Raw genomic sequence first — 20047 nt, 5'->3', positions numbered from 1 at the left:
ACAAGGGCAGTGCAAGGTGAGAATTTAACAGGGCCGCTGGAAAGAGACTGAGAGAGAGAAAGAGAGAGGCAGAAGGAGGGAGAGATTCAAAGGAGTGAAGCATGAGAGAGAGAGAGAGAGAGAGAGAGAGAGAGAGAGAGAGAGAGAGAGAGAGAGAGAGAGTGAAAAAGAGAGAGAGAGAGGGCTGCTTTGCTAATAAAGCTGGCTGACAAAAGAGGAAGTTTTTCAGGAGAGGAATAATTAAAAGCGCTCAGGGGACTGCAGTTTTAATTTCACATGTAAAGGGCTAAAGATTTCATTTAAAGGCACACTGAGAAGCAGGAAGGTTAATAAGACGAACAAAGCATGCAATCTGAGAACATAGACTGAGTAAAACCACCGGACTTTCACCTGACATGTTTTTAATGATTTATCTCTCCATTCTCCTTACTGGCTGGCAAAAAGAGAACATTAACTGATTAACAGTGTTGGTGATCAATTACCGATGGTGTAACAGGCATAACAGTCTTGTTCAGCATTTCAAGATTAGTGTACGGTACAAAAGTCCCGAATTTCTCTCTCTCTCTCTCTCTCTCTCTCTCTCTCTCTCTCTCTCTCTCTCTCTCTCTCTCTCTCTCTCTCTCTCTCTCTTATACAACTGTCATTAAAACTACATGATTAACAAATGATTTGAAAATACTTGTAAATTCTATAATAATAATAATAATAATAATAAAAATAATAATAATTATTATGATTAACTCCTATTTTAAACTGTGCTTTATTTCAGGAAGGTCTATATAACTAGAGATACACATTTACTAATTTATGCATGTGCATATAAAGGAAAGTTATCAACACTTATGTTCAAAGGCTGCTTTTATGATTTTTATGTAATCATAATCATGTAATACTTGGCACAGTTCTCTGGTATTTTATACAAAACATGTTTTAGGAAAGAAATGAAAAATTAGGGCAGAAATGATATTTGACAGAGTGTGAAATTTGTTTAAGTAGGATTGTACTAATGAAAATAATGAGATGTCATTGTAGCTAAACATATTTTAAAGAATTATATAATATAATATTAATGATATTGATGTATAGATCATATGTATATAATGATTATATTATTATAGACATTTATTGCGACTACTCACTCCGTACCGAAAGGTTTTGTTTTGCACATGCATGAAAGCACTAAAGAATCCAAAGCGTTAGCTTTAGCACAATTCCTGGTTAGCAGCTACTGCTAGCACTATGGATTCTTTGGTATTTATGTACAGCTTCAAGAATTTCACTTAAAAGGAGAAAATCCTGACAATTTCACATATCAAGGGAGTGAAAGAATGAAGGATAGAAGGAATGAAGACATTTGTTAAAGTCTGTTGAAATAAGTAGAACATTTAAGTAGATCATATCTTCAGAAAATTAAATATTAAATGTAAAACACACACACACACACACACACACACACACACACACACACACACACACACACACACACACACACACACACACACACACAATCTGTATTACCCAAATAGGGTCTAACAAATGTAAACTTGAATTTTTCTAGTTATTTAATTTTACTCAATCAGTTAAAGTTTTGCTAATTTAATCAATTACTCAGTTTGATCAGTATAAAAAAAAAAGTGTATTGCATTAGTTAGATTTATTCAATTTTATTTTTATACATATTATATATACATTTTATATATGATTTAACCAAACAGCCATTTTATTTAAAATTGTTTTATAAATGTAAATTGTTGAAATGTTTATGATCTCAAATTTTATTAATAATAAACTGCATTAATAAAGAAACGACAAGCAATTTTATGTTTTGCCTTTCTCGCCCCTAACTGTACCGAAATTGTACCGAAACATGACTTAAAAACCAAGTTATATACCAGACCATGAATATTGTGCACTAGTACACCCATTACAAAAACATTTGACTAATAGCTTGTGGACGTGATGCACACCCTTTGCCATCCAGGGCAGATACTTGTACTTGCTACTTATTGACAATATATAATTTTTTGCTATACCAACAATGTACAACTTACTTTTGTATACTTACTGCTATACACGCTTTAGCAGCACAGTGCATAAGTACAGAAGTTCTCAAAGCTGCTAAGTATACATGCTGACTGTATGGATGTGACTACTAATAGTGTACATACTGACTCTATGGAGGTGTAGTACTGACTAATGGATGTAGTATGAAACAATGTTCCTCCAGGGGCCAAGGTGCTACTTCTACACTAGACGACCCAGGTCTCAGTAGGACAGTTCACTCAAAACCCACCTGTCACACTCCTTACATTTGCTATACCCTTTTTTATTAGATGTTTATCAATCTCTATGGAATTAGCAGCACAAAGGATCTATGATCTAATAATAGCATTTAAAGGACCTTGAGATCTCACAGTGATGAAGCCTGATTAGCAGGGATGGCTCAGGGGCGTCTAGGCGAAGGCCGACATTACAAGCAAGATCCTTTCCTTGCCTCGTCACTCACATACTTATCATATCAACACAATCTGAATCAGTATATTTTAGAGTAGTTTTTAGGCTTTTCACCTCTTTGGCTGGATGTAATTAAGGGAAACCATGCTTAGGAGGGACATGAATCAATCCTCCTATTTATATTAGAGTTACCATTGTTTTTATTCTTATAAGAGACTTGATGTACTGAGATCATTCTGTTCAAAAGTCATTTGTATTATGTACAAAACTGTATTATGTACAATTATGTACAAAAGGTTTCTGTGCACAAGGAAAAACTCCACCCATACATATGTATCTGAGGGAGGAATCACATGAGCAGTGGGATGTCGGAGCAAAAACTGGGAGGGTAAATGGAAAGCATGGCTGATTACTTATTCTGTTCGATGTACTAAACTGCCACTTTTCATTTCTCCACCCATTTTTTGCACCGACTTCCCATTTTTTTTTGCCGGAGTTAGCAGCATACAGTGTTTCCTCCGCTGTGGAAAAAAAAACGAGTAAATTAGCACCAGTGTGTGTTACTTGTAGCTTTATAGCCATTGCTGACAGGTGTGCAGTTTTTCTTGGAGAACTGGGTTACTTCTGAGTTTTTTTTAAGCCAGGTTTATTTTATTATTCATTCTCAAAGATATATTCGAGTTGTCGATAAAAGGTGTAATTATATGTGGCCATTTATGCTCTTCGTTTTCCCAAACAGTTGTTAAACTATGTGCTGCATATTTTGCATTGATCTGGCAACCCTGATAAATCAAATATCATAATTGTACATTTTTTCTTAGAATACATATGCAAAATAGTCATTGTTACACAAAGTTCATATATCAATGTGCGGGAGAGATTTGTAAATGATTGTTTTACAATAGAAATGTAGTTTGAGTAACTGAATACATTTATATGAAGTATATACAGTTGGAGAATGGAGAAAGTCTTTGGAAATTTTATAAAGAATTAAAATAAACACAAGGGTTTATAGAAATCACTCACTTTCATTAATCTGAGATTGATAAGTAGTCATGCATATGACATTAGTTGCTATATATTTCCTCTACATCCATTCTTATAGTTATAGTAACCTGACCATGTTAGCAGTAATCATAAATGCACTGGATTTTTTAATAAAGAATGGGTTCCTGTGGCCTGTGACACAGCTTGGATCCGTTTAACTAACCTTGGTCAGGCGAGTCAATCAAACCAGCCGTGACTCACAATAATTCCAAGCAGATGCCTATACGGAGTTGGAGGTGGGATCCGTTTTTTGTGATGTTTTGCGAGTGCCATGGCAGATGAGACGTGTGAAACTAACGGCGAGCTCCAGCATGAGAGCAGAGAGGAGAGATGTACCTCATCTGTAATACACTGTGTAGACTCATATCTGCTCCTTTTTTTCTTATATTGCTGCCTGATATTGATCTGCTAAAATTGTGCCATATTGGAGCTGTCTGTTGTGATATTCATCATTCTGTCATGTGCCCTCCCCACTCGTGCCGACGAGTTATTAGAGGCATTGGCTTGAAGAGGTTGAAGGCTTTAGTCACGGGGATGTTGCAAACAATTCATCAAAAAAAAAAAAAAAAGCCAAGAGAGAAGGGGGCTGAAAAAATCCCAGGTGATGTCTTCTTTAAGATTTATGTCTTCTCGAGTCGTACATTAAGAATTATATCATCAAGTGGTGTGAGGACGTCGCTTCAGTCGCACAGATGTGCTGAGTCGGACTATTTGCTCTCACGCTGGGTTTAAATGGACTTTCTGCCCTCCTCATGAAGTTTTTTTTTAATGGAATCTACAGCTTCCAGGAATAAAGCAAGTGATTTACTTGGTGCTGCGGAGGGGAGCTGCTGCTCTGATAAAGCTTGTCTGAAGTAATTGTCATTCTGTGGGTTTAAATGGTACAGGCCCTTGCCTCTTCACCATTCTGCTCTGTTTGGCAGTTGATGCCAATCAGTCAGCAGGGATGAAAGTAAACTTGTTTGCGCCACATTCAATTTGTCTTTGCCCACATGCCAGAACCCCCACTCCCTCTGTTTTTCCCCCGACTGAGTGGACGACTTGTTCTTCTAACTACTTTTCCAGTTTGCCATTGTTTGCGCAGTCAGGGATTCCTCATGATGGATCGCTGTGACTCGATCGCACTTTCATTCCTCTTTAGTTGGTGCAAACACAAAGCTGGGGATGTGTGCCACTCCATGGGCCTCATTTGTCAATATAAACAAATGTATTTGTAAATAATATCATTTAAGGTCTTAGGAGAAGAACAAGATGGCGGCATGTTCAAGACTTGTATTTTAATCTCTCTCTCTCTCTCTCTCTCTCTCTCTCTCTATATATATATATATATATATATATATATATATATATATATATATATATATATATATATATATATATTTATATTTATATATATATATATATATATATATATATATATATATATATATATATATATATATATATATATATATATATATTAGAAATTAGTTTATTAGAGGGACTGCACATGTTGGACGTTTTGAAGACAAGGTGAGGGAGGCGAGATTGAGATGGTTTGGACATGTGCAGAGGAGGGACATGGGGTATATCGGTAGGAGAATGCTGAGGATGGAGCCACCAGGTAGGAGGAAAAGAGGAAGACCAAGGAGGAGGTTCATGTATGTGGTGAGGGAAGACATGCAGGTAGTTGGTGTGAAAGAGGCAGATGTAGAGGACAGGGGGGTATGGAGACGGATGATCCGCTGTGGCGACTCCTAATGGGAGAAGCCCAAAGAAGAAGAAGATATATATATATATAAAGGTATCTTTTTTATATATATAAGATATGCCTGTTTGTGTTTTCCTGATCTATGACCACTCGACTTTCAGAGATATGACAGATTTATGATATATAAAAATAAAAGAATAAAAAAAAAAAATATATATATATATATATATATATATATATATATATATTTATATATAGGGTCTACATGTATGTGTTTAGACTATATACGAACTCTAGCATTTACACATGTAATGTGGCATCACTAGAAATCCAGTTTATTTGGAAAAAACATTCATGTCCTGTGAGATTTCTTGAGTTTGTGTAAATAGGTTTAGATGGAGTCTCTAATGTCAACCTCGACAGATTAATTTATGCACAGATAACTTTATAATGTTTAAATATTTCCGACCACAGATTTATTTCCGACCACATTTCTTCCTCGGAGATGATGGTTCCTCACTATCCTTCCAGTTTTTAATAATGCGTTAGACAGTTATTAACCCAATTTTAGTAGTTTAGTAGCAATCTCCTTAGATGTTTTATATGCTTGATGCAGGCCAATAATTTGACCCTTCTGAAACAAATCAACATTTCCACAACCACAGGAAGTGTCTTCCAACATTGTTGTTAAAGAAATGAGAAACTAATTACTGCATCAGTTAGGGTTAAATAACTTGTTGCCAGATGAAACAATTATCCATGCAGTAATTATCCAATAGGAGAAAATATATATTTATTTATTTATTTATTTATTTATTTATTTATTTATTTATTTATTTATTTATATAACCAAGTATATACCGCTAGCCATTCAAGTTTTAAACAAAAATAAATATAGGTGACGTGATTATAGGAGGTTCTTCTACAGTTTAGTCATCATTTGTCTTTTTGAGCTCGATTCTTTGCTGAAAGTTTGGTTAGTGCCATCCAAATGCAAATCAGCTGTGCCTTGATCCTGATTGGCATTTATCATCGTTTGCACGTAGAGGACGAAGAAAGTCAGCTTACTGCTGTGTGTGAATCTGTTGGGAATTTATAGTTCAGTTTGGCCTATGAAAAGATTTACACACAACTTTAGTAAAAGATTGATAAATGAGGCTCGCTGTTAGGACGTAGTGTTGGTGGGGGTTTTAGAAATCAGCAAACGGTGTTTGTTGTGAGCTTCTTACAGTACACAGCGTTTAAACTCACGCCAACTGAATTGATCAGGACCCTCGGCTCTTAGCAGATGATTGGATCTGCATAAACAGTATACGAGTATAAGCGAGGCCAGGCCCTTGGGAAGAAGCACTAGTACTTCTGGCTTGGAACGGAGAGAATCAGGGCCGACTCATAACCTTGTTGTGCACTGAGAAAGCACTCGCTGCTCTTATGTAAACAGTTCTCTTCCTCTCCCATCATCAAGCATTTGTGGACTCCCTATGATATTTACATTTCATTAATTATTAAAAAAAAGGGGGGGGGGGGAGAATAAACAGTGGATCATTTTTGTTTAATGTTTCACAGCATTCCGATTCACAGTCCAATTAATGTTAATCATTATGAATTTCCTGTTTAGTTTCAACATTAAGAATGTTTGTTTCTAAGAGGATACAGACTTCAGAGTCTACCCATCTCTGCATTTCTCTCTATGTATCTGTGTGTATGTGTGTGTGTGTGTGTGTGTGTGTGTGTGTGTGTGTGTGTGTGTGTGTGTGTGTGTGTGTGTGTGTATGTGTGTGATCTCTCTCTCTCTCTGACTTATGGTCATGTTATGATTACATCATAACCCTTTTAGATGCACCCATTTAGATAACCAAAATAGACCAAACATGGGAAATCCCAAGCCATGTTAATGCTCTCTGCATTCTTTATATTGAGAAACAAAAACGTTTTAAACTGAGTCAAAGCTCTTTTTTTTTATTTTTTTTTTATTGCTGCAGTTTTCATTCATGCACTTTGTTTTATTTGTGTTGGAAAATATTAAAACTGGAGGAAACTGGACCAGCCTGCGAATTATTGATGATTTCAAACAAACAAAGAAACATATACACTGCCCGTCCAAAAAAAACAATTTATTGGACCGCCCTTAGCTTTGATTACAGCATGCATTCGTTGTGGCATTGTTTCGATACGCTTCTGCAAAGTCACAACATTTATTCCCGTCCAGAGTTGCAGCAATTTTTCACCAATATCTTGTATTGATGATGGGAGAGTCAGACCGCTGCGCAAAGTCTTCTCCAGCACATTCTCAATGGGGTTAAGGTCTGGACTCTGTGGTGGCCAATCCATGTGTGAAAATGATGTCTCATGCTCCCTGAGCCACTCTTTCACAATTTGAGCCAAATTAATCCTGGCATTGTCATCCAGGAATATGGCAGTGCCATCACGGAAGAAAAAACCCATTGATTGAATAACCTAGTCATTTAGTATATTTAGGGAGTCAGCTGACCTCATTCTTTAGGCACATAAAGTTGCTGAACCGAGAGCTGACCAACTGCAGCAACCCCAGATCATAGCACTGCCCCCACAGGCTTGTATGGTAGGCATTAGGCATGATGGGTGCATCAGTTCATCTACCTCTCTTCCTATCCTGGTGCGTCTGTTGCTCCAATCTTTATGCTCCCAAGCAAATTGAAGCCTTTTTTTTCGGATTAGCCTCACTGATAAGTGGTTTTCTTAATGCTACACAGCTGTTTAATCCCAATCTCTAGAGTTCCTTTTGCATTGTGAGTCTGGAAATTCTCTTACTTTCACTCTTAAACATAGCCTTAAGTTCTACTGTTGTTTTCTTTACAAATTTGATTCCATTAAACGTTTAAGTGATCGACGATCACGATCATTCAAGATTTATTTCCGATCACATTTCTTCCTCGGAGATGATGGTTCCTCACTATCCTTCGGTTTTTAATAATGCGTTAGACAGTTATTAACCCAAATTTAGTAGTTTCAGCAATCTCCTTAGATGTTTTATTTGCTTGATGCAGGCCAATAATTTGACCCTTCAGAAACAAATCAACATCTTTTCCACGACCACAGGAAGTGTCTTCCAACATTGTTGTTTAAGAAATGAGAAACTATTTACTGCATCAGTTAGGGTTAAATAACTTGTTGCCAGATAAAACAATCATCCATGCCATAATTATCCAATAGGAGGCTCTTACCTATTTGCTTAGTTAAAGCCAGGTGGTGACTTTTTTTAAAGACAGGCAGTGTGTGTGTGTGTGTGTGTATATATATATATATATATATATATATATATATATATATATATATATATATATATATATATATATATATATATATATATATATATATATATATATATGAGATTTAAAACATATTGTACAGACAATAAATATACAGTAGAGTCTTCTACAGTCAAAGTTAATTTTGTAGCTTTGAATAGCTAAGAGCAAACATTAGTCATTAACATTTGTTATTAATGGTCACACCAAATCCCCACTCATCCATTCTTGGCAGCATCCCAGCACATTCTGTGTGCACGTTCAACTTTCCTGCATTTCAGTGAATGCTCGGTTCTGGTTTACCACAGGGGCAAATTATATTTTGCTTTGTGTCTATGAGTAAGCACATGCATGCGCGCGTGTGTGTGTGTGTGTGTGTGTGTGTGTGTGTGTGTGTGTGTGTGTGTGTGTGTGTGTGTGTGTGTGTGTGTGTGTGTGTGTTTCGCCCCACCACAGCGTGTTAATCATATTGATTCTGCAATCATACTGCAGGAATGAAAACACATTGCCGTCGAGTGCTATTGTTCGTTGCCTACTTAATTGCGGCCCTCCGTTAATATTAAAAGCACATTAAAGTCTTAGCTATTGGCCCTATCTAAAGTTACTTTCAATGACAGTTTCATAAAACAATGAGATGGATTAATAAACTAGTTCTTGATCTCTGTTATCCTGCTCTCTTTTTTTAACGACAGAGAACCAATTAAGTACGCTTCAGGATTGACTTTCATTTACTCCACTTGGTCTGTTCTTCTGCCAGAATTCGGGATTAATGGGGAATTAATCTCCTCACCAGAACAAGTTTGTTTTTGTCTGCTTTGTATAACATGAACATTCATTGAGGTTATGCCAACCTGTTTGTCTAGCCCCCCTCCCTACTTTCTTTTTTTTTTTTTTTCCCCCAGAGATTAATACGTATATGTCCTTGGTCCCTTCATGCTGAAAATATGAGCTATTAAAAGAGAATAGCCCCTGATGATTTTTTTTTACCCCTCTGCCTGATTTTTCGAGCTTTATTAGCCATGCATATTAATGACTCAATTAATTCTCTTCATCCTTGCAAGGCGTTTGTTTGTTTTGCTTGACCTTTTATCTTAGAAGTATTCATGCCTGGCTTGGCTTAAGCACTTACTCCACATTGGTTTTTCTCCCACAGTGGCCCAGACATGAGTTGCTTTATGTTCGCGAGAGCGAAGCCTCCCTCTGTCTGACAGTCAGTGTGGAAACGTGAGAGGAAACGTTCTGTTATTATGTGCCGAGCCTTTTTGCCTGACAGCCCTCCAGAATAAGATGACGGGTTTTTTTTTTCCTTCCCCCACCTAATTTCAATTTGCCTCTAAAACTTTTTTTTTTTTTAATTTATGAAGATGGGAGTAAACAGGCTTGCAGTAAGGAGCAGACCAGGGGTTGGAAAGCTGCCCTACACTACATCTATCTCCCATTCAAAGTTAGCAGTGAGGACAGGAGATATAATTGAAAACTGCAGCTGGACTGTGTACAATCTTGTAAAGGGATGCCTTGGAAATTAGATTAATCAGGAGACAGACATTGTGGGGAAAGTTTGTTTCGAATGCCTGACAGTCCTGCTCTTTCTCTCATTTCAAATGTTGGCAGGGCAGCAGGCAGCTCCAAGGGAAATGTGCTCCTTTCATACTTGAGTAATTGATGAATTGTATGCAAAATGCAAATGAGAATCCATAAATCTTATGAATGACAGCTTAATTTATGTGAGCCTTAATGAATGCAGGATTAGATTTTAATTAAATATCCTCAAAGGCACCCTGACTAGTAAGTTTTTAAAGCCTTGTTTTAAAGACTTGTTTCATATGCACTGCAGCTCATGGAAGCTCCGGATCAGTCAAAGCACTTCACATGAAATTCCCTCATAGTTTAAGAAAAAAAAATAATAATAAGATAAGATCAGGGTTCTATTTTGTTAAAGTGACTGCAATTAATAAATATTTGGATAAAAATCATATCAGCTAATCTTTGACTTTCCTGGAACTGTTCATTTACTTACATTTGATTAACTTCGTTTATCTGGGGTTTTTTTTTCCTTCTTCTTCTCCTTCTTTGATTTCATATCAGATTTTGTAACATTTTCCGCAGTATCTTTTTAATTAAGAGAAGCGTCCATTAGGCACGGAAAAGTCAACCAATTAGGCATTCTTCATCAATTCCCAGGATGTGGAGCGTCTGCCGGTGCCTCATTATTAGTGGTAATAGAACTGATACAAAACAATTTTAAGCTTTACAATTATGGAACACAATTACAGAATCCGCACAGGGCCTTTAACGATGCATTAAAATAAGCAGCAGTTTATCACTGGATTTTTTATTTTTTTATTTTATTTTTTTAGAGCTTACTCGTTTTTTTTCCTCCCTTCCACGCCTTTGCTCAGTCAAGATCTGTCTTAAGTAGTCTGATAACGAGACTAATTGGCCATTGTGTGTTGATCTGGAGCTGCTGTGACCACAGTTTGTGATAGACGCAGCCATGTAAATAAGATGGAGGAAGGAAAGCGACTGGGCCGTGAGTTCCTTTGCGGCAGCAGAAGCAGCAATCTGATGGTTCTGCCCAGTGGCTTTTTAATCAGGGCGTGCAGTACACAAAAGGGAGCAGGAAGGCCGCTTTTATAACCATTGCGACTGTAAATGTTTCACGTCAAGTGCCGGACGCCGGGAAGGATAGTGAGGTGAGCTACATTAAAGTGTTGTCAGTGTTAGTATTAGCACTGCCTTTGATTGTCTACATTTTATCTAATGCATTGTTGCTCACAAAAAGTTCACCGGTTACCAGCGGATGCAGCTGTTCCTGCTCATAAAAAAGGCAAAGAGGGCTTTATATGAAGTGCTTGCGCTAATCCATCTATCTGGATCTGATAAGGCTGCAGCAGCTACCTGGCTGAGGGGGGCTATGTGACAGGTGTGAGAGAGCGGGCTGATGGAGATAAAGCAACAGCAGCTCAATGCAAATAAAGGCAGAGATAAAACTCTGAGCTGGGATTGATGAATGCCGTGGTGGCAGAGGAGCGGGTGAGCACGTAGCCCGGAGTGACCTCTTTTGTGAGCGTTTTTCATCTGCTCACAGGTATGAGAGGTGCATGAAAGCTACAACGTGTCGAGTAACATGGCAAATTCCAGTGCTTTGCTTTTTTTTTTTTTTTTCCGCTGCTAGACATGCAGGTGCTGTCATGAGTGTGTGTCTTATTAAAGAGTTATTTGATTTTTTTTTTTTCCCTTCGCAAAGTAAAGCATGCTTGACCATGCATGCTATGTCTAGAACTTGTACAATCTGCATGTTCTCTTTTTTTACTAACCCTTGTTTGACCTAGCGCTCTATTGTGGATGGATTTTGTGCTTTGTAGGCATGTTCTATTGCCATACCATATAATAATTAGCACTTATTGCTTTATGGTTGTGATCCCAACATCTGCCTTGAGTATACAAGAATAGTAATTATTATTGCAGCTCGTCAACCCGAATAAAGTCATACAACTTCAGTGTCCAGTGTAAAGTTAGACAGGTTAATCTAAATGCATGTTGTTGTAGTGAAAGCGTTGCAGTGTTTTTTAGTAAGTCCTTGTCTCCTGTGCTGGTCAGCACCTGAGCAAAGTAATCAATGAGGCATGCAGTGCTATCGCTGGGAATGAAATGAAAAATAAACCAGTGATAATCCCTTAGTTAAAAGGTTATTGGGGAGGACTGATAAAAGCTATTTTGTTAATTTATTTACTCTCTGCTGGGGTAAGATAAAGAAAAGGAACAATTAGGACATTCTGTGTGTGAGATTTGAAAAGGGCAACGACACTGAGTTAATATTTTATAAGGCCTGATTGGCGGGATTCCGGTGGAAGCTGTATTTACAGAGGCTGAGACTCCATGATTCGTCTGCTTGTTTTGGAACACTATGAGTAAATGGAATAAATATCTTCATCTTTACCTTTTTCGCACGGCAAACAAAAGCTAGGCGGGAAAGGTTAATTGCTCCATTTGAGGCGAATCAAAGCGGGGTGGTTTTTCGGTAAACTCCAGCTGAACAAGCGCTGACTAGAGGTTAACGTTTCACCCTGGGATGTCAAAATACGTCTTTATCAGACATCTGAGCAAACTGTTTTCACTCGTTATATATTATTAGCAGGTTCTCGATATTGAAATATCCTGCTGGTGTGTCGTTCCTCTGTCTAGATACAGACAGGCAGACGTTTTATCACACACGACCTAAAATGTGTTATTCTAAGTGCAAAGCAGTATTTCCCCTCATATCACCTTTCCTGTTTAAAACAAATGGAAGGGGAAAAACAGATGAGAGGGGTGTATTAAATTATTGCTGGTTATTGCATCGAGGTATTGAAATAGGAGTGTATTGTGTGGCTCTAATCTGATTGCTTTAGCAGTGTGGTGGGTTTGGGAGGATCATGTTCCAATGTGAGCTCCTAGGTCAACATGGAGCGAGGCCATTAAAGGAAGCACGGTTCAGGGAAAGTTCACCGTTATTTTCTTTTCACCATGGCTGCAAAACAAAAAAGGAGAATTCCTACGTTTGTAACATATTTTTGAACTTTACAGCCCAGGGGACGTGCACTGTGTTATGTTTCCCAAATTGGAGCCAGGAATCTATGCTTAGCTATTGGAAAGTAAACACAGATAGAAGAAAGGTGTTTGGTTATTTAGCCTTATTACTTTTGTTCGATAAGGAACGACATAAATCAGTTACTTTTTTTCACTGAATTGAGGTCAGTCAGAAATGTTCAGTATTTTCATTGCCTCAGTAAATAATAATATTCTGACTGATATGATTTTGTGCTCAGTGTCATTAGGTCGTATTATTCAGATGTAAAACACAAAGAAAAATAAAAAGGTACAATCATTTGTAGACAAAACAGTTAAACCAGGTGTGGTCATTTTTTTTGCTTGATTTATCAAATCTAATTCCATATTTTGTACAAAAATAATAAGTAAAGATGCATTGATCCAGAAGTGAGTTTTAGGGACTGATACAGGGACTTGCGATTTGTGTGCTTGCATCCGTTCCCATCTATATATGTTTGGCAACGGATGCAAGCACACAAATCACAAGCTTTATTAACTTTTGCAAACCGTACAAAGGCATCATCCAAAATCTAATTTGGGGCACAGGCAATGGTCAGGGCAAGTAAAAGCGAACCAGAGGAAAACAGAAAACAAGATAAAGAACCACAACAGCACTCAACATACAAAGCCTTAGTAACTATTGTTTTTTTAAACTATTGGGACAGTATATACTTTACAGGTAGTGTGAAGTGAGGGTGTTTATGTGGGTGTGCAGGTGTCTGTTTCCAGGTGTGTGCTATCAGTAGTTTGGGTGAATGTGAACACAAGTGAGTGCATAAAGACTGCGAGTTGTAGTTTTTGGTGGCAGATTGCAGGGTTTACATTTGTCATGTATTGAGTACAAATCATGATGCAAGGGCTAATATAAACAAAGATGCCAAAGAAACAAAACACAGACTATACTGAAGAGACAACTAGAACCTTTCCCTGTAATATAGCCAACAAAAACAACTGTTAAGGACCACTCTGGTTGAGGTTCAAGATGAGACTTAAATATATGGGCTAATTAAGGTTGACAAGAAACACCAGGGTGTGAGTATTCCTTGACATGTAACTGTCATGTGACATGCAGGGGCTGATGGGTAGTGGGTATATATATATATATATATATATATATATATATATATATATATATATATATATATATATATATATATATATATATATATATGTGTGTGTATGTGTGTGTGTGTGTGTGTGTGTGTGATGTTAACTTATTGGACTATAAAAATGGACTCAGTGTAGGTCAAATATATCTTGTCATCACTTTTCATTTGTGTGTACATTATAAGGAAAAAAGTTTGTGTACATCTGACTGTTAGATTTATATGTGAACACATTTTGTCCACATTTATTCACCATTTGCCCTTATAATAACCTCCACTCTTCTGGGTAGATGGTTCACTAGACTTTGGAATGTGCTTGTGGAGATTTGTGCTCAGTCAGCCGCAATAGCTTTAGTAGTCAGACACTGATGTTGGTTAAGGAGGTGTGGGGTGGAGACAATATTCCAAATCAACCCAAAGATTTTCAGAAGGATTAAGGTCAGACTGCTATAGCAGGCCATTCAAGAGCTTCCATATCAACCCAAGTAAACTACAGGGAGGTGGTAGCTCAGTTGTTAAGGCTCTGGGTTACTGATTTGTTCAGAGGTTTAAGTGCCGGTATTGCCAGGCTGCCACTCTTGGGTGCTAAACCCTATGTGCTCCAGGAGTGCTGTGTCATATCTGACCCCAGCTTCATTAACAAATACAAATCATTTTGCTGGGAGTACAGTATTTCACTGTGCAGTAAAATATATTTGATCTTCATGCTTCTTCATGTTTAGGTCTCCTAATTCAAAACATCCTGTACAACTGTGTGCCTCCATCTTTTAAAACTTTGCGAAGAACCACATATGGCTGTTATAGTCAGGCATTCAGTACTTTTGTCCATAGAGTACATGTACACCTCTACCATAAATGCCAGATATTTGGTCTTCTAATTAGTCTTCCAGCATGTCTACCTCACACCTGTGTCTTTCTCTATAACTTGAGAAGCATATCGTTGCAGAGAGTCGGATCAGTTACTGTTATTGTCTTGTCTATCCGGCATCGTTCCAGAGATAATCGATCAAAAATGAGATCCGTACTTCTTTCCATATCAGACTGAAAAAGTGTTATGAGCCTAACCTGGAGTCAGGCTGATGAGGAGAAGTCGTACAGTATCAGGCTGTACAGTACCTCAGTTAGAGGGGGAGGCGATGAACAATCATTGTGCTATAATGGCCTACTTTTCAGGATTTTCTGTGCCAGGCTATTTAAGAATTCAGTACCAACAGCTTGACAAATTGTCTGCTCCGTCTGTAATAATCCATTTCTCCTCCTGCTCTTTGTAGGCAGGAGTTTATACAGAGGCTGCAGAAATGTGGCAGAGAATAGAGAACACTGGTGATATGACTACAGTATCAAGTTAAAAAAATCATTCCGTATGCTTTTTGCCATATTATTCAAAATAAGCTTTTTCATGAGAATCAGCTGTCCATGAAGAAAGTTTGTCATGCAGCACAGACACTTCACATTGAAAAAGAGACAGATATAATGTAATGGCTTTTCGTAAACAACTTTTTAGAACAATACTGTACTTGAGGGGTAAAGAATTTATATATCGATTTCACTAAGGTTGTGGTGGATCAGAATCCTATCCTGAACATGACACACAGAGGGGTAATGTAGTGTGGGCAGTGCACCTACTTGGATAAATTTGTGAGCTGGGAAGGAAGAAACCCACACGGACAGAATCCTGAGCTAAAGATCAAACCAAAGATCCTGAATATCCACTGAGTGGGTTGAAGCTCTTGTTGAGGTGGCATTTCCTGCTTTTTGTTATTGAGTGGGAAACAGGCCTTTATCATCAGTGCACACTGAAAATGTTCATAAATAATTCAGCCCTGTACATTGAACTGATGACACCAAAACTGTGAGCAATCTCCCTCAGAAGATCAAAGTGATACTTCTTTGGAAGCAAAAATGGGCCTAGGAGTCTTTCCAAAAAAATAAATATAAATAAATAAAGATGAAGCACTACAAGCAAAACAATCCCCTCTTTACTTTAATAAAGAAAATGCAAGCTCATCTCTTGGCATGCTTTCATGTTTACCCCTTAAGACACTGGTGCCATTTAGGTAAATGTAAAACTAAACAGGCACTTGATACCCATCATTGACTTAGATAGAAAAAAAACCTCTGTGTTACATGCACGTATAATAGAATTTTAGCAACAGTTCTATTCCATGCATTGCACGTTTCTGAATCGAGAAGTTAAACACTGTTGTGGTGCAGTCTATGTTTTTGTTGTCCTTTGTTTTGTGAGGATGCCGATGTGATAATAAACCTTGTACACTGTTCTGAATGGCCTCAGGCTCAGTGCTATGGAGAAGTGTTCACTCATGAGGCTACTGCCCTGAGTTTATGGCCTTTCTTGTTTTAGTGAGCGGAATGAAGAATTTCCGTTTCAATTTCATGCCTGTCAGGAATAAAACATGATAAAATGTAATGAAACGCAGCTCATCTGCCCAGTCTTTAAATGTGCAAAACTGATGCACATGATAGAGTAGAATGGAATGCGAATAAGTGAGCCTTAAAAAAAGGCCTTGAGTCTCTCGCAGACAAACGCAGTTTTATTGGGCCTTGCACTTGGTCATGAAAATGAGGCTTGGTTTAGTCACTGATAAAAGTATTATCAGACCTTGATTCCATGAAGGCCCTATTCAATCATGAAATATGCTATGAACGTGAAACAAAAAAATAAAGTATGGCAAGTAAAATGATATAAGTGCATCTTCCCAGACAAGTGGTGTTATTGTGTTGTATGTTTTCACATCTTTAGTGTGAATTTATCATTATTATCACTGACCATAGAGAAAAAGATTCTTATTAAGCTGACTGGATGATACGCATCATATACACACCGGCACATACCAGAGTTTTTACCTACTAACTTTCTGTCTGACTGACTTTCTGTCTATTTAATTGCTTGTCTGACTGTCTGTCTGTCTGTCTGTCTGACTAGTCAAAGGCTGACCGATGGACTGTCTGTCTGTCTGACTAGCTGGCTGACTGAGTGACTCACTGATCTTTGGTGAAACATGCATGTGCAGGGGTAACACAGGTGTACCATGGTTTCAAATAAGAATTCCAATAGATTTGAGATTGTTATGTATATATATATATATATATATATATATATATATATATATATATATATATATATATATATATATATATATATATATACAGTGAGGGAAATAAGTATTTGAACACCCTGCTATTTTGCAAGTTCTCCCACTTAGAAATCATGGAGGGGTCTGAAATTGTCATCGTAGGTGCATGTCCACTGTGAGAGACATAATCTAAAAAAAAAAATCCAGAAATCACAATATATGATTTTTAAACTATTTATTTGTATGTTACAGCTGCAAATAAGTATTTGAACACCTGTATATCAGCTAGAATTCTGACCCTCAAAGACCTGTTAGTCTGCCTTTAAAATGTCCACCTCCACTACATTTATTATCCTAAATTAGATGCACCTGTTTGAGGTCGTTAGCTGCATAAAGACACCTGTCCACCCCATACAATCAGTAAGAATCCAACTACTAACATGGCCAAGACCAAAGAGCTGTCCAAAGACACTAGAGACAAAATTGTACACCTCCACAAGGATGGAAAGGGCTACAGGGAAATTGCCAAGCAGCTTGGTGAAAAAAGGTCCACTGTTGAAGCAATCATTAGAAAATGGAAGAAGCTAAACATGACTGTCAATCTCTTTTGGACTGGGGCTCCATGCAAGATCTCACCTCGTGGGGTCTCAATGATCCTTAGAAAGGTGAGAAATCAGCCCAGAACTACACGGGAGGAGCTGGTCAATGACCTGAAAAGAGCTGGGACCACCGTTTCCAAGGTTTCTGTTGGTAATACACTAAGACGTCATGGTTTGAAATAATGCATGGCACGGAAGGTTCCCCTGTTAAAACCAGCACATGTCCAGGCACGTCTTAAGTTTGCCAATGACCATTTGGATGATCCAGAGAAGTCATGGGAGAAAGTCATATGGTCAGATGAGACCAAAATAGAACTTTTGGGTCATAATTCCACTAAACGTGTTTGAAGGAAGAAGACTGATGAGTACCATCCCAAGAACACCATCCCTACTGTGAAGCATCGGGGTGGTAGCATCATGCTTTGGGGGTGTTTTTCCGCACATGGGACAGGGCGACTGCACTGTATTAAGGAAAGGATGACCGGGGCCATGTATTGCGAGATTTTGGGGAACAACCTCCTTCCCTCAGTTAGAGCATTGAAGATGGGCCGAGGCTGGGTCTTCCAACATGACAATGACCCGAAGCACACAGCCAGGATAACCAAGGAGTGGCTCTGTAAGAAGCATATCTAGGTTCTGGTGTGGCCTAGCCAGTCTCCAGACCTAAACCCAATAGAGAATCTTTGGAGGGAGCTCAAACTCCGTGTTTCTCAGCGACAGGCCAGAAACCTGACTGATCTAGAGAAGATCTGTGTGGAGGAGTGGGCCAAAATCCCCCCTGCAGTGTGTGCAAACCTGGTGAAAAACTACAGGGAACGTTTGACCTCTGTAATTGCAAACAAACAAATATTAACATTGACTTTCTCAGGTGTTCAAATACTTATTTGCAGCTGTATCATACAAATAAATAGTAAAAAAATCATACATTGTGATTTCTGGATTTTTTTTTTTAGATTATGTTTCTCACAGTGGACATGCACCTACGATGACAATTTCAGACCCCTCCATGATTTCTAAGTGGGAGAACTTGCAAAATAGCAGGGTGTTCAAATACTTCTTTTCCTCACTGTATATATACGTCAGTTTGTCTTTTCCATGGTAAAACATGGCCATGGATTTTTAAGGGGATCTTTTTTGTACAAAAATTCTTAATCTGGCCAAATATGATTTCCAGTAATATTATAAATTGAGTTAAAACTACAGTACATTTCTGTGATATGGCCGATTGTAAGAGCATGCTTTCGATTACTTTCTAAGATATGCTTAGTGAGAAAAAAAGTGCCTTGCACTGAACTAAAGCAAGCTTATTGTGCAATAGATTATTGCAGTACTATACCAGGCCTCAAAAGGGTAATATTTTGGAACTCTGAATTTAGAAACATATCTTGCTTGATTGTGACTGTAGCTGACTATAAAGGACACTGTTCCCAGTGGATTTTCACAGCAAGTCTGCTTTGTTTTCTGTGTTTGTTTGTTTTTTTTCTTTTTAGTACGGGTTATATCAGGTTGGGGTGCTTTTTATTGTGCAATTCCACCTAATAAATGCTGTTTTGCTTTCTCAATGCGATGAGATTATGTTATGCTCATAGATGCAATAACTATAATAACGAGCGAATCAGCTCGAAGGGGCATTTTTTTCCCCGCCATCAGCTTGAGCTTGTTCTGTCATTAATCATCGCTTGATCTTGGTCACTCATTTGGAGTAATAAAAGTTCCCATCATGAATGTACAACAGGCCTGAATCATTCTGTCACTCTACCTTCCAGCTACGGCTCACATTAAATCAAGCAAGCAGAACATTTCCTAAGGCAGCCATTGCCTTTTAATTTCCTGAAGAACCTTAACATATCATTCATTACAAGAACTACACATATTTGGGTTTTAAAAGTCTCATAAATCAATAGTGGGCTGCCTGCAATAATTATAACAAGTTAACCTGTAATTTCCAGGATGAAAGCAGCATTCCCTGATCTTAGCATATGCAAACGAGGCAATTCAAATAGTGTAGGGGTATTAATACCGAGGAGTAGGTAACGAGGTACAGCCTATGATTTATGCATCAAAAAGTAGTTGATCTTTAATAAAGGAAATGAATTCCTGCATGTGATCTAATTAGTTATGGAAGTCTATTATGTCGAGCTGCAGAAAACAACCGTCCTTGAAAAGAAATATATTTACA

General features: G+C 37.9%; 1 protein-coding gene and 1 long non-coding RNA gene across 5 annotated transcripts in view; both read left to right on the top strand.

The window, feature by feature from the left end:
- The window catches only part of dachd (dachshund d), a 118772-nt gene that overhangs the window by 36880 nt on the left and 61845 nt on the right, over positions 1–20047 (top strand). The window lies entirely within an intron of this gene.
- On the top strand, positions 10807–16858 carry LOC310723813. Its single transcript, XR_014532794.1, has 2 exons — positions 10807–11917; positions 11980–16858. It is a non-coding gene; the product is annotated as an uncharacterized lncRNA (long non-coding RNA).

The sequence above is a fragment of the Silurus aristotelis genome (genome assembly GCF_946808225.1).
Source record: "Silurus aristotelis genome assembly, chromosome: 3".
Taxonomy (NCBI): Eukaryota; Metazoa; Chordata; class Actinopteri; order Siluriformes; family Siluridae; genus Silurus; species Silurus aristotelis.
This window is presented reverse-complemented; position numbering and strand designations above follow the sequence as displayed.